Genomic DNA, 14940 nt, shown 5'->3' with positions numbered 1-14940 from the left:
ATTTCATTGAGACTTTAATATTTTTGCGTCTTTTGCTAGTATTGTTAGATTCTTTATAAGAGTTTTATTTTGTGGATTTTTTTGCCGATCTGGTCACTATTTGATGCCATTTCAATGTTCTCAGGATTTTGATGACAATAATACCACAATGATAAAGTGATACTCATTTTCTTGAGCCATTTACATATGTATATACACACATGTGGGAAGTTATATATACATATTTCTATGCTATACTGTGTAGAATACAATTCTATTATACGTCAACATATACAGTTTGCTCAATATGATTTCTGTGAATGTTATCAGTCATGGGGAAATAATAAGAGCCTGAATAAACATGGACAATATTTGCAGAATGCACATAAAATTGAAGATGGTATATAAGCAAAAGTGTGAAGTATATCACTTAGAGCTTTCATATCAAATGCACTTTAAAATTTTTAATAGATTAAAAAATTTAAATCATCTTTACCCAGTTTCATGTTTTTTTTTCACAATGTATCTCCTGGATGATTTGAATTATATATGCTGCTCAAGATCCTTTTAACAACAGTAACCTAATGCCTTACATGTGTTTCTGATATTTCTATTCACTTGATCACTGTTCAAAAATTGTACCAAGTTGATAACTGTAATTTTTTATGACTTTAAGAATGTAAATTTCATGTGTATGTATACACTTTTGATCCTAACTCTTTGGAGGCATAGGCAGGTGCATCTCTTTTTTGAGTCAACCTGGTCTACATAGAAAAACCCTATCTTAAAAAAATCAATCAATAAATAAGCAAATAAAAAAAGAATTTAAAACACTTGAAATTAATATGAACACAACCACATCTTTAATAACAATTGATTTTTTTATTGCAGATAATTCATATAATCCATTCACAAAATGTTATATAGTGTCATATGGGAAATCAATTTCATCGTAAAACAAACCTGCTTTTCTCTTTTAATTGGTTGCACTTAGTTAACATTTTCATGTACATACATAGTTTATTGTGATTATTCTCTCCCCCCACATCGTCTCATTCCCACCCCTATGACTTAAACTTATACAGTCTTCTAAATTTAGGCTTTCCAAATGTAGGATTTCTCTTTTATTTTTTATACATTCCTTTACTTTTCCATCTACAGTTTATGATATCTTAATAAGAAACCCATTCTGTCATTAGCATTATCTCAGTGCTTGGTAGGAGACATTCACATTCTTCAGTAGCTTGTCATCAGTGCAGGAAATGACATCGAGGTCTCTCTCTCTCTCTCTCTCTCTCTCTCTCTCTCTCTCTCTCTCTCTCTCTCTCTCTCTCTCTGTCACCGTCTCCGTCTTTCTCTGTTTTTCTGTCTCTCTGTCTCTGTCTCCCTCTCTGTCTCTTCTGTCTCTCTGTCTCTTCTGTCTCTCTGTCTCTCTGTCTCTCTGTCTCTCTCTCCATCCCCTCCCCAATTGTTTTGTTTTCTAATATAAGGACTCACACTTTAGTCTAGGCTTGAACTCAAGGCAATCCACCTACCTCAGCCTTGTGAGTTTTGGGATTCCAGGTATACACCATCTTGCCCAGTGAATTTTGTGACTCTCGTACATCCCTTTACAATTTCTGAATTATTTTTAATATTGCTGTGACCCTTTTCTAGCTTCTAGATGTAGATACATTAACTGATTAGAAGGTTTAATTTTTAAAGATTTATTTATTTATGTACATGAGCACTCTGTCTGCGAGTGTGCCTGCATGTCAGAAGAGAGCTTCAGACAGAAGAGGGCATTGGATCCCACTACAGATAGTTGTGGGTCACCATGTGGTTGCTGGGAATTGAACTTGGGAGCAATGGAGAAGCAGCACTCTTAACCACCAAGCCATCTCTCCAGCCTGATAAAAAAGATTTTAAATTTCATTCTTTTTGTGTTTGTTTGCATCTTTCTTCTTGAGAACACTGTGATGGAATGTCCAAATGGTGATTAGTGGCGGTTGGTAGAAGGAGCCATATGTGTGATGCTGCCATATGTGTGAGGGGCTGGCAACAAGGTGCAGAGCCAAGACCATGGCCCTGTGCCCTGAGGCTCGCCTGCTGGACTTGGGCTCTCAGCCCCATCAGGATGCCTTCAGGGGAGGACAGCAGGTGGTGGCTTGTGCCCTGCTGAGCTGGCCTAGGAGAGTGGCAGCCACAATCACCCTGCCCAAGTCTCCAGCCTGGGGTAGCTGGAAGCTCCTGAGGCTTTGGCCACAGTTAGGTCAAGGTAGGCCTGGGGGCCACAGAAGCCGCCCTACGCCTCCCCAGAGCCCTGAGAGGGGACTGACCCACCTGGACTGAGCCAGGACCTCCGCACCACGTGCTTCCGAGTATTGCGCCTCACCAGGTTGCCTGCACCTTGGAGTGGGCACCCGTGTCCTTCCCACCCCGCCGTTCGACCGCGCCCGAGCCAGGCCTCAGGGCACGCGGATCTCGTGGGTGAGCGCGGGGCCTGAGGGGACGGGGCGCCCGCGTTATATTTGGCACCCGCAGCAGCGCGTGTGCCTGGGCGAGTTTTCCATCAGCAGGTGCCTGCAGTCAGGGCGCCGCCGCCCAAGCTGACTCCTCTCTCTCCCTCTCCAACCCCGGCAGGGCCCAGAGGTGATTCTGCCTGCACGATGTCCTCCTTCCTGGAAGCGAGCTCTTCGCAGGCGCTACGTCGCGAACAAAAAGAGAAAGACAAAAAGAAAAGAAAAAGCAGAAGAAGCAGCCAGGGAAGCGGGCCTTAAAGGCGTTGGGGGTCAGCTTGGCCTAGGGCAGGCGCGCTATGATAGCGGCGGGGTTTCAAGAAGAGACTGCAGCCTTCAGTGTCCAGGGACGAAGCCCAGGCCAGCCCTGCCAGGGGACCTGGAGGCGTGGTGCTCGCGCGGACCCCTAGCCCGACCTCCGGTCTGGTACCCAGGGACAGCAAGCAGCAAGCAGGGCGGGCTGCACCGCCAGAGCAGCAGAATCAAGGTAGGTAGGAGACCCGCGTCCCTACTTGCCTGGTTCTGGCTCCGCCCCCCCCCCCTGGTCCCCCTGTCCTGGGAAAGCAGTGGCAGAAGGAGGCAATGCAAAGTGAGTCCATTGGGTAGGGGAAGGGAGGGTTCAGGGATGTATGGAGAGCTGAAGCAGGGATTGGAAAGCCTATGGCATTGAGAAAGAATGGAGAGGTAATCTGGAGTGTGCTGTTAATGGACGGGGATCGTGGGAAAATATTTTCTTAAAACCTCAGGCAATGAATGTATTATTTAATAGATTTCTTCTGATCTACTTTGTAATTGGTTGCCCCTTGCAAGAAATTGTATTTGGAGGATGTAAAATACACTCCTTCAATTACTGGGGGAAAGGGAACATAAACAGAGATTTCCTCTTTTTTAGCCTCCAAAGCTCTGAGAGATTACAGTTCTGCATAATTTAATTCTTTCCTGCCTGCTATGAGCAGGCCTCCAGATCTGCAAGTTCCTTTGGAATGGTTTTGCTTGTTTTTATTTATTTTCCATGGTGCTGATTAAAAAGCCACGAATTGTTTGGTGAATTTTAAATTTCAAGAGGTGACATCCAGAGTTTATGGTGGTTTCCTTCAAACATTGCAGTGTAGTTGCAGCATAAAAAAATACTTCTTGTGACAAGAAGTGGAAAAAGAAAGTTGATGAGCTAAGAAAAGTAGAGCCTTGAGCCAGATCAACCATTTGGCTTCCTCAAATATGGAGCAAGCATGGAATGTGGCTTTTTCAGAATTGATGGGGTTTTTAGGATTGGGCAGTGAATACTGTCTGGTGCTAACCCATCCCTTTTGTGGCTGACAACCCTTAGGAGACAGGTCAGAATGTGCCAACAGCACAGAGTTAGCACTGGTGGTATTTGAACTCAGAAGTGCTCAGGAACTATGAAAGTTTCTCTGTTATCAGCCTGGAGCCATCTAGTGAAATAGACCACTGTGGTGCTGTGTAAGAGGCTGTTGTGAGGGCTGGAGAGATGGCTTAGTGGGTAAGAGCATCAAGTGTTCTTTCAGAGGTCTTGAGTTCAAATGCCAGCAACCACGTGGTGGCTCACAACCATCTGTAAGGAGTACTGATGCCCTCTTCTGGTGTGTCTGAAGACAGCTGCATTGTCTCACATATAAATAAATAAATCTTACAAAAGATTGTCATCTACTGCAGTTTCTATGTGGACAGGGCACAGTTGAAGGGCTTAAAGATCAAGTACATTGCCTGTCTTTAAAGATCAAGTGTATCACCTAACTTTCAAACCAAGAAATGTAGTGTCTTTTTTGCTGCTTGTGTAGCTTTTAGTGATGTATCTTTTCTCCTAGTACGTCCTTTGTGTCCATAATAGTTGTTTTCAAGTATATATGATTATCGCTCCTATTTGCAGAGCTATTCAATATTTTCATTGGTTAAATATTTGTGGTGAATTTACATTGTGATATCAGTAAAATGCTATGTGAAAATTTTAGAGAATATACCGGTTTGGGTAATTTTAATAACCTTTGCCCTCAAGTGGTGGCCTGTTTTCACATTGAAAAGACTGGAATTCATTACCATCCATAGCAGGATTGATAGGGAAGCACAATGGACAGCGACAGTGTTGTTCCCTTTGACAGTTGTGGGAGCCAAGAAAGAAGTGTGAGTTGCCTGTTTGTGTCTTACAAAACTGAGACTGAGTATCATTACTGTAGAAGCCCATGGAAAAAATGATGAGCTTTTCAGAAATCACCAGTTAAAGAAATGGTGGTATTGGTGGGGGAGGGCCCAGGAGCTGCAGGAACTCTGCGCCTGAGACACTGCTGGAACCTGAAGGGACAGACCGGATAAACAGTTCTCTGCACCCAAATCCCGTGGGAGGGAGACCTAAACGTTCAGAGAGGCAGAAACGCCTGGGAAAGCAGAAGAGACTGCACTCTGCACACATCTCTGACGCCAGAAGAAAACACCAAACGCCATCTGGAACCCTGGTGCACAGAGGCTCCCGGAAAGGGTGGTACAGATCTTCCTGGTTGCTGTCCCCGCGTAGAGCTTGTAGGCAGCACCCCATGAGCAAACTTGAGCCTTGGGACCACAGGTAAGACCAACCTTTCTGCTGCAAGTGACCTGCCTGGTGAACACCAGACATAGGCCCACAGGAACAGCTGAAGACCTGTAGATGGGGAAAACTACACGCCCGAAAGCAGAACACTCTGTCCCCATAACTGGCTGAAAGAAAACAGGAAAATAGGTCTACAGCACTCCTGCCACACAGGCTTATAGGAGAGTCTAGCCACTGTCAGAAATAGCAGAACAAAGTAACAGTAGAGATAATCTCATGGCGAGAGGCAAGCGCAGGAACCTAAGCAACAGAAAGCAAGACTACATGGCATCATCGGAGCCCAATTCTCCCACCAAAGCAAACACGGAATATCCAAACACACCAGAAAAGCAAGATCTAGTTTTTTTTTTTTTTTTTGGTTCTTTTTTTTGGAGCTGGGGACCGAACCCAGGGCCTTGCGCTTCCTAGGCAAGCGCTCTACCACTGAGCTAAATCCCCAGCCCCAAGATCTAGTTTCAAAATCATATTTGATCATGATGCTGGAGGACTTCAAGAAAGACGTGAAGAACTAACTCCCTTAGAGAACAAGTAGAAGCCTACAGAGAGGAATCTCAAAAATCCCTGAAAGAATTCTAGGAAATCATAAATAAACAAGTAGAAGCCCATAGAGAGGAGTCACAAAAATCCCTGAAAGAATTCCAGGAAATCATAAATACACAAGTAGAAGCCCATAGAGAGGAGTCACAAAAATCCCTGAAAGAATTCCAGGAAAACACAATCAAACAGTTGAAGGAATTAAAAATGGAAATAGAAGCAATCAAGAAAGAACACATGGAAACAACCCTGGATATAGAAAACCAAAAGAAGAGACAAGGAGCTGTAGATACGAGCTTCACCAACAGAATACAAGAGATGGAAGAGAGAATATCAGGAGCAGAAGATTCCATAGAAATCATTGACGCAACTGTCAAAGATAATGTAAAGCAGAAAAAGCTACTGGTCCAAAACATACAGTAAACCCAGGACTCAATGAGAAGATCAAACCTAAGGATAATAGGTATAGAAGAGAGTGAAGACTCCCAGCTCAAAGGACCAGTAAATATTTTCAACAAAATCATAGAAGAAAACTTCCCTAACCTAAAAAAAGAGATACCCATAGGCATACAAGAAGCCTACAGAACTCCAAATAGTTTGGACCAGAAAAGAAACACCTCCCGTCACATAATAGTCAAAACACCAAACGCACAAAATAAAGAAAGAATATTAAAAGCAGTAAGGGAAAAAGGTCAAGTAACATATAAAGGCAGACCTATCAGAATCACACCAGACTTTTCGCCAGAAACTATGAAAGCCAGAAGATCCTGGACAGATGTCATACAGACCCTAAGAGAACACAAATGCCAGCCCAGGTTACTGTATCCTGCAAAACTCTCAATTAACATAGATGGAGAAACCAAGATATTCCATGACAAAACCAAATTTACACAATATCTTTCTACAAATCCAGCACTACAAAGGATAATAAATGGTAAAGCCCAACATAAGGAGGCAGGCTATATCCTACAAGAAGCAAGAGACTAATTGTCTTGGCAACAAAACAAAGAGAAGAAAAGCACACAAACATAACCTCACATCCAAATATGAATATAACAGGAAGCAATAATCACTATTCCTTAATATCTCTCAATATCAATGGCCTCAACTCCCCAATAAAAAGACATAGATTAACAAACTGGATATGCAATGAGGACCCTGCATTCTGCTGCCTACAGGAAACACACCTCAGAGACAAAGACAGACACTACCTCAGAGTGAAAGGCTGGAAAACAACTTTCCAAGCAAATGGTCAGAAGAAGCAAGCTGGAGTCGACATTCTAATATCAAATAAAATTAATTTTCAACTAAAATTCATCAAAAAAGGTAAGGAAGGACACTTCATATTCATCAAAGGAAAAATCCACCAAGATGAACTCTCAATCCTAAATTTCTATGCCCCAAATACAAGGGCACCTACATACGTAAAAGAAACCTTACTAAAGCTCAAAACACACATTGCACCTCACACAATAATAGTAGGAGACTTCAACACCCCACTCTCACCAATGGACAGATCATGGAAACAGAAATTAAACAGAGACGTAGACAGACTAAGAGAAGTCATGAGCCAAATGGACTTAACAGATATTTATAGAATATTCTATCCTAAAGCAAAAGGATATACCTTCTTCTCAGCTCCTCATGGTACTTTCTCCAAAATTGACGATATAATTGGTCAAAAAACAGGCCTCAACAGGTACAGAAAGACAGAAATAATCCCATGCCTGCTATCGGACCACCACGGCCTAAAACTGGTCTTCAATAACAATAAGGGAAGAATGCCCACATATACGTGGAAATTGAACAATGCTCTACTCAATGATAACCTGGTCAAGGAAGAAATAAAGAAAGAAATTAAAGACTTTTTAGAATTTAATGAAAATGAAGGTACGACATACTCAAACTTATGGGACACAATGAAAGCTGTGCTAAGAGGAAAACTCATAGCGCTGAGTGCCTGCAGAAAGAAACAGGAGAGAGCATATGTCAGCAGCTTGACAGCACACCTAAAAGCTCTAGAACAAAAAGAAGCAAATAAACCCAGGAGTAGTAGAAGGCAGGAAATAATCAAACTCAGAGCTGAAATCAACCAAGTAGAAACAAAAAGGACCATAGAAAGAATCAACAGAACCAATAGTTGGTTCTTTGAGAAAATTAACAAGATAGATAATCCCTTAGACAGACTAATGAGAGGACACAGAGAGTGTGTCCAAATTAACAAAATCAGAAATGAAAAGGGAGACATAACTACAGATTCAGAGGAAATTCAAAAAATCATCAGATCTTACTATAAAAGCCTATATTCAACAAAACTTGAAAATCTGCAGGAAATGGACAATTTCCTAGACAGATATCAGGTACCAAAGTTAAATCAGGAATAGATAAACCAGTTAAACAACCCCATAACTCCTAAGGAAATAGAAGCAGTCATTAAAGGTCTCCCAACCAAAAAGAGCACAGGTCCAGACAGGTTTAGTGCAGAATTCTATCAGACCTTCATAGAAGACCTCATACCAATATTATCCAAACTATTCCACAAAATTGAAACAGATGGAGCACTACCAAATTCCTTCTATGAAGCCACAATTACTCTTATACCTAAACCACACAAAGACCCAACAAAGAAAGAGAACTTCAGACCAATTTCCCTTATGAATATCGACGCAAAAATACTCAATAAAATTCTGGCAAACCGAATCCAAGAGCACATCAAAACAATCATCCACCATGATCAAGTAGGCTTCATCCCAGGCATGCAGGGATGGTTTAATATATGGAAAACAATCAACATGATCCATTATATAAACAAACTGAAAGATCAAAACCATATGATCATTTCATTAGATGCTGAGAAAGCATTTGACAAAATTCAACACCCCTTCATGATAAAAGTCCTGGAAAGAATAGGAATTCAAGGCCCATACCTAAACATAGTAAAAGCCATATACAGCAAACCAGTTGCTAACATTAAACTAAATGGAGAGAAACTTGATGCAATCCCACTAAAATCAGAGACTAGACAAGGTTGCCCACTCTCTCCCTACTTATTCAATATAGTTCTTGAAGTTCTAGCCAGATCAACCAGACAACAAAAGGAGGTCAAGTGTATAGAGATCGTAAAAGAAGAAGTCAAAATATCACTATTTGCAGATGATATGATAGTATATTTAAGTGATCGCAAAAGTTCCAACAGAGAACTACTAAAGCTGATAGACAACTTCAGCAAAGTGGCTGGGTATAAAATTAACTCAAATAAATCAGTAGCCTTCCGCTACACAAAAGAGAAACAAGCCGAGAAAGAAATTAGGGAAAGGACACCCTTCATAATAGACCCAAATAATATAAAGTACCTCGGTGTGACTTTAACCAAGCAAGTAAAAGATTTGTACAATAAGAACTTCAAGACTCTGAAGAATGAAATTGAAGAAGACCTCAGAAGATGGAAAGATCTCCCAAGCTCATGGATTGGCAGGATTAATATAGTAAAAATGGCCATTTTACCAAAAGCGATCTACAGATTCAATGCAATCCCCATCAAAATACCAATCCAATTCTTCAAAGCGTAAGACAGAACAATTTGCAAATTCATCTGGAATAACAAAAAACCCAGGATAGCTAAAACTATCCTCAACAATAAAAGGACTTCAGGGGGAATCACTATCCCTGAACTCAAGCAGTATTACAGAGCAATAGTGATAAAAACTGCATGGTATTGGTACAGAGACAGACAGATAGACCAATGGAACAGAATTGAAGACCCAGAAATGAACCCACACACCCATGGGCACTTGATTTTTGACAAAGGAGCCAAAACCATCCAATGGAAAAAAGATAGCATTTTCAGCAAATGGTGCTGGGTCAACTGGAGGTCAACATGTAGAAGAATGCAGATTGATCCATGTTTATCACCCTGTACAAAGCTTAAGTCCAAGTGGATCAAGGACCTCCACATCAAACCAGACACACTCAAACTAATAGAAGAAAAAGTAGGGCAGAATCTGGAACACATGGGCACGGGATAAATTTCCTGAACAAAACACCAATGGCTTATGCTCTAAGATCAAGAATCGACAAATGGGATCTCATAAAACTGCAAAGCTTATATAAGGCAAAGGACACTGTGGTTCGGACAAAATGGCAACCAACAGATTCGGAAAAGATCTTTACCAATCCTACAACAGATAGAGGCCTTATATCCAAACTATACAAAGAACTCAAGAAGTTAGACCGCAGGGAGACAAATAACCCTATTAAAAAATGGGGTTCAGAGCTAAACAAAGAATTCACAGCTGAGGAATGCCGAATGTCTGAGAAACACCTAAAGAAATGTTCAACATCTTTAGTCATAAGGGAAATGCAAATCAAAACAACCCTGAGATTTCACCTCACACCAGTGAGAATGGCTAAGATCAAAAACTCAGGTGACAGTAGATGCTGGCAAGGATGCGGAGAAAGAGGAACACTCCTCCAATTGTTGGTGGGATTGCAGACTGGTACAACCATTCTGGAAATCAGTCTGGAGGTTCCTCAGAAAATTGGACATTGAACTGCCTGAGGATCCAGCTATACCTCTCTTGGGCATATACCCAAAAGATGCCCCAACATATAAAAAAGACACGTGCTGCACTATGTTCATCGCAGCCTTATTTATAATAGCCAGAAGCTGGAAAGAACCCAGATGCCCTTCAACAGAGGAATGGATACAGAAAATGTGGTACATCTACACAATGGAATATTACTCAGCTATCAAAAACAATGACTTTATGAAATTCGTAGGCAAATGGTCGGAACTGGAAAATATCATCCTGAGTGAGGTAACTCAATCACAGAAAAACACACATGGTATGCACTCATTGATAAGTGGCTATTAGCCCAAATGCTTGAATTACCCTAGATGCCTAGAACACATGAAACTCAAGAAGGATGATCAAAATGTGAATGCTTCACTCCTTCTTTAAAAGGGGAACAAGAATACCCTTGGCAGGGAATAGAGAGGCAAAGATTAAAACAGACACAGAAGGAACACCCATTCAGAGCCTGCCCCACATGTGGCCCATACATATACAGCCACCCAATTAGACAAGATGGATGAAGCAAAGAAGTGCAGTCCGACAGGAGCCGGATGTAGATCACTCCTGACAGACAAAGCCAGAATACAGCAAACACAGAGGTGAATGCAAGCAGCAAACCACTGAACTGAGAATAGGACCCCTGTTGAAGAGAAAGAACTGGAAGAGCTTGAAGGGGCTCGAGACCCCATATGTACAACAATGCCAAGCAACCAGAGCTTCCAGGGACTAAGCCACTACCTAAAGACTATACATGGACTGACCCTGGACTCTGACCTCATAGGTAGCAATGAATATCCTAGTAAGAGCACCAGTGGAAGGGGAAGCCCTGGGTCCTGCTAAGACTGAACCCCCAGTGAACTAGATTGTTGGGGGCAGGGCGGCAATGGGGGGAGGATGGGGAGGGCAACACCCATAAAGAATGGGAGGGAGGAGGGGGATGTTTGCCCGGAAAGCGGGAAACAGAATAACAGAAATGTATATAAGAAATACTCAATTTAATTAAAAAAAAAAGAAATAGCCATTGTAAAGAATTTACAAAAATCAATGCAGTGAAGCAGAGTGGATGCTGTGTGTCAAGTCCCTCTGCTGTCAATCTCTGGGACCAAGTATGTATCAGATCAGTGACAGGAATGGGGTGCTGAGAGCCTGGAGCAAAGGGATGCTGGCTGCATGGCCACATTTGAACAGCACTAAAGCAGGACTAAATGCTAAGAAAAAAAAGCCATATGCAAACCATGTAAATTTTAATGTCCTCCAGAAAGGCAAAACCACAATAATTTTACTGTTTGTCAAGCTGCTTGTGTCACCAATCTTCTAATATTGGTAAGGATGTGAAAAATTCTTCTGATGCAAACCAGTTGCCAATAAGAAGAACAACCACTGTCCAGACCAAGGTGACCTGGATGCTGTCAAATAGGCCGAGGCAGCCTGGACAGCCATCAGAGTCTGTTTAACACACAGATATCTGTCATTTCAAAAGGGGGAAAATGAAGCCTGACTTTTCCCCCCACTTTATGCAAAACCAAGAATACTCCAGCATTGAGGCTTACAAATAAAAATACACCAAGAAATTTCCTAGAATATACATTTCTCTTGTGTGTGCTACTGAGTGTGTGTGTGTTTGGTATGTTTTGTGTGTGTGTATGTGTGAGGGTGTGTGTATGTGTGTGTGCTTGTGTTTGAGTGTGTGTGTATGTGTGTGACTGTATGTGTGAGGGTGTGTGAGTGTGTGTTTTTTGTGTGTGTGTTTGAGTGTGTGTGTATGTTTGTGAGTGTATGTGTGAGTGTGAGTGAGTGTGTGTGTTTTGTGTGTGTTTTGTGTGTGTGAGTGTGTTTGTGTGTGTGTGTTTTGTGTGTGTGTGTTTGTGTGTGTCTGTGTGTCTGTGTGCACTATTGCTTCAATTATCTGCTATGGTGAACACTGTCCCCAACTCAATTATGGAGGTTAGTATTAAGCTGTGAGTAGTATGTGGAGAGTGGTCACAACGAACATTTAGGAGTCCTCTTCTGTTAAGTTGTCTGAGACTTCCAAATGCTGCATGTTGTGAGTGGGTCTCACATCTCAGCACACTAACTCTATTAAGTACAATTCCCGTGTGTTTTTCTTAAACAATTTTCTATGAAAACCTTTAATAATTTTTTTCTCCCATTCATCTTTTGGGGGACGAAGGGTCTTTGGGTTTTTTTTTTCTTGCTTACTTTAGGTCCACAGGATTTTCTGTAGCCTTTGAAGAAGTCCTAGTTAGGACACTGGATCTGTATACTTTAGGGAATTAACCAGTTAACTGAGCACATTTTTTCTTTGGTTTCTGTTTTTCTTTTGAGATCTCACTGTGGGAGCAGAGGAAGCCCTGAGGAAGTGCAGCCCTGAGTGGATGTGTGCTGTAAACCTGATATGACCATGCCATGGACCCAATGCCATTTATCCATGGGGAAAAGGCAAAGGCCCCCATGCCCCTTGAGACTCAGAGACAACAAAGCCTTCTCAGGATGGCATTGATAGTGTGTGCAGAAAAAGTCAACTCTACCTTTCTCCCTGGCCCCATCTGTATATTTACAGCCTGAAGACTGTTCCCTGCAGAGACTGCTCCTACTGAGATTAGCTAAATCTGCCCCTTGTCAGTTACATATGCATAGTCCTCCCCTCCTTGTTTATCTGCATGTAATGCCCACCTCCTTGCTTCCCTGTGCAACAGCCCTGCTTCCTGGCCAACTCTATATAATAAACATGCTGAGCTTCTGGGATGCTGCATTTTCTCCAGCTCACGGACCCAGCCTTCCCCATCTATGGGTGTCCAATGTCATTCTTCATTTCCTACTCATCCCTGGTCAGACCCAAGTCCCCGGAGCCACGAAAAGGACTTGGCAATCTCAGTCTGCTCCACTTTGAAGGAAGTGCTTTCTAAACTGAAATCTAAAGCACACAGTGGGTTTAGCTCCCTCTCAAGTGTCTTTGGTGAGGGATGGGGTGGGTGTGAGACCAGTTGCATTATGACTATTGCAGAAGAGTAAAGGATTCACAGTTTGCTTTTGGAGAAGGTGAGCTCCCCAAGAGGCTATCAATGCCAATGTTTTCCCAAGTCACCTTCTAGGAGGTCAACTGACTCCTAGGTGAGTCTTTGGTTACACTGCTTCAGTTTTCTGTGGCTACACTGTCCAAATGGCACCCACTGGTCACACATGGCTATTTGAGATGAACTAAACTTAGAACTAAAATCTGCCTCTTTAGTCACAGCAGGCAAACCAGGAGGCAAACAGCCAGCCAGAATCCATAGACAGAAACACCGCAGATATAGAATATTTCTATCATCTAGAAATTTCTCCTGGACAGCAGTGATCTAGGTTCTTGGTGTCTGGTTTTTCCTTCAGGGAGAATTACTTACTGTACTAATATCCAACGGTTTATTTTTAAAGCAACTTTACCAAAATATGGCTTACTCATCCCCAAATTAATCCAGTTTAAGTCTACAGTGCAATGGTTCCCCATAAATCTACCCGAGTTCATCACTAGACCACGGAACAAAAGATCAAGAGTGTTTGCAGTTATGTAAAATGGTATGCAACAGTATTGACCACTGCATAATCATACTGTACTACTTTTGAATTCTTCAAAATTCAGGCCTTTTATTGATATAGTTGTACAAAAATACATTATCCTAGAGTTGAGAAAATATTATACAGAATTTCATCTGGGCTTTATATTTCAATGAGTCTTTAATATTTTGCATCTTTTGCTAGTATCGTTAGATTCTTTATAAGAATTTTATTTTGTGGAGTTTTTTTTTTGCCAATCTGGTCATTATTTGATGCCATTTCAATGTTCTCAGGATTTTAATGAAAGTAATACCACAGTGATAACATGATACTCATTTTCTTGAGCCATTTACATATGTATATACATACATATGGGAAGTTATGTATACATATTTCTATGCTATACTTTGTAGAATACAATTCTATTATACGTCAACATATACAGTTTGCTCAATATGATTTCTGTGAATGGTATCAGTCATGGGGAAATATTAAGAGCCTGAATAAACATGGACAATACTTGCAGAATGCACATAAAATTGAAGATGGTATATAAGCAAAAATGTGAAGTATATCACTTACAGCTTTCATATCGAATGCACTTTAAAATTTTTAATAGATTAAAAAAATTTAAATCATCTTTACCCAGTTTCATGTTGTTTTTCACTATGTGTCTCCTGGATGATTTGAATTATATATGCTGCTCAAGATCCTTTTAACAACAGTAACCTAATGCCTTACATGTGTTTCTGATATTTTTATTCACTTGATCACTGTTCAATAATTGTACCAAGTTGATAGCTGTAATTTTTGATCACTTTAAGAATGTAAATTTCATCTGTATGTATACTTTTGATCCTAACTCTTTGGAGGCATAGGCAGGTGGGTCTCTTTTTTGAGGTCTACCTGGTCTACATAGGAAAACCCTGTCTTAAAAAATTAATCAATAAATAAGCAAATAAATAAAAAGAATTTAAAACACTTGAAATTAATATGAACACAACCACATCTTTAATAACAATTGATTTTTTATTGCAGATAATTCATATAATCAATTTAAAAAATGTTATATAGTATCATATGGGAACTCAATTTCACCGTAAAATAAACCTGCTTTTCTCTTTTCATTGGTTGCTCTTAGTTAACATTTTCATACACATATATAATTTATTCTGGTTATTCTCTCCCCCACATCTTCTCATCCCCTCCCCTATGACTTAAA

The 14940-nt window shown here is 41.0% G+C and overlaps 1 protein-coding gene across 1 annotated transcript in view; it reads left to right on the top strand.

The window, feature by feature from the left end:
* The first annotated feature begins 2815 nt into the window (after nucleotides 1–2815).
* LOC134480517 (uncharacterized) overlaps nucleotides 2816–14940 on the top strand; it is a 31272-nt gene continuing 19147 nt past the window's right edge. Inside the window, exon 1 of the mRNA XM_087568843.1 lies at nucleotides 2816–2964. The gene's annotated coding sequence lies outside the window, so the exon portion shown is untranslated. The remainder of the gene's footprint in view (nucleotides 2965–14940) is intronic.

The sequence above is a fragment of the Rattus norvegicus genome, chromosome 9 (assembly GCF_021556685.1).
Source record: "Rattus norvegicus strain SHRSP/BbbUtx chromosome 9, alternate assembly SHRSP_T2T, whole genome shotgun sequence".
NCBI classification, from domain to species: domain Eukaryota; kingdom Metazoa; phylum Chordata; class Mammalia; order Rodentia; family Muridae; genus Rattus; species Rattus norvegicus.
Note: the sequence above shows the minus strand (reverse complement) of the source record. Positions and strands in the feature narration are given on the sequence as shown.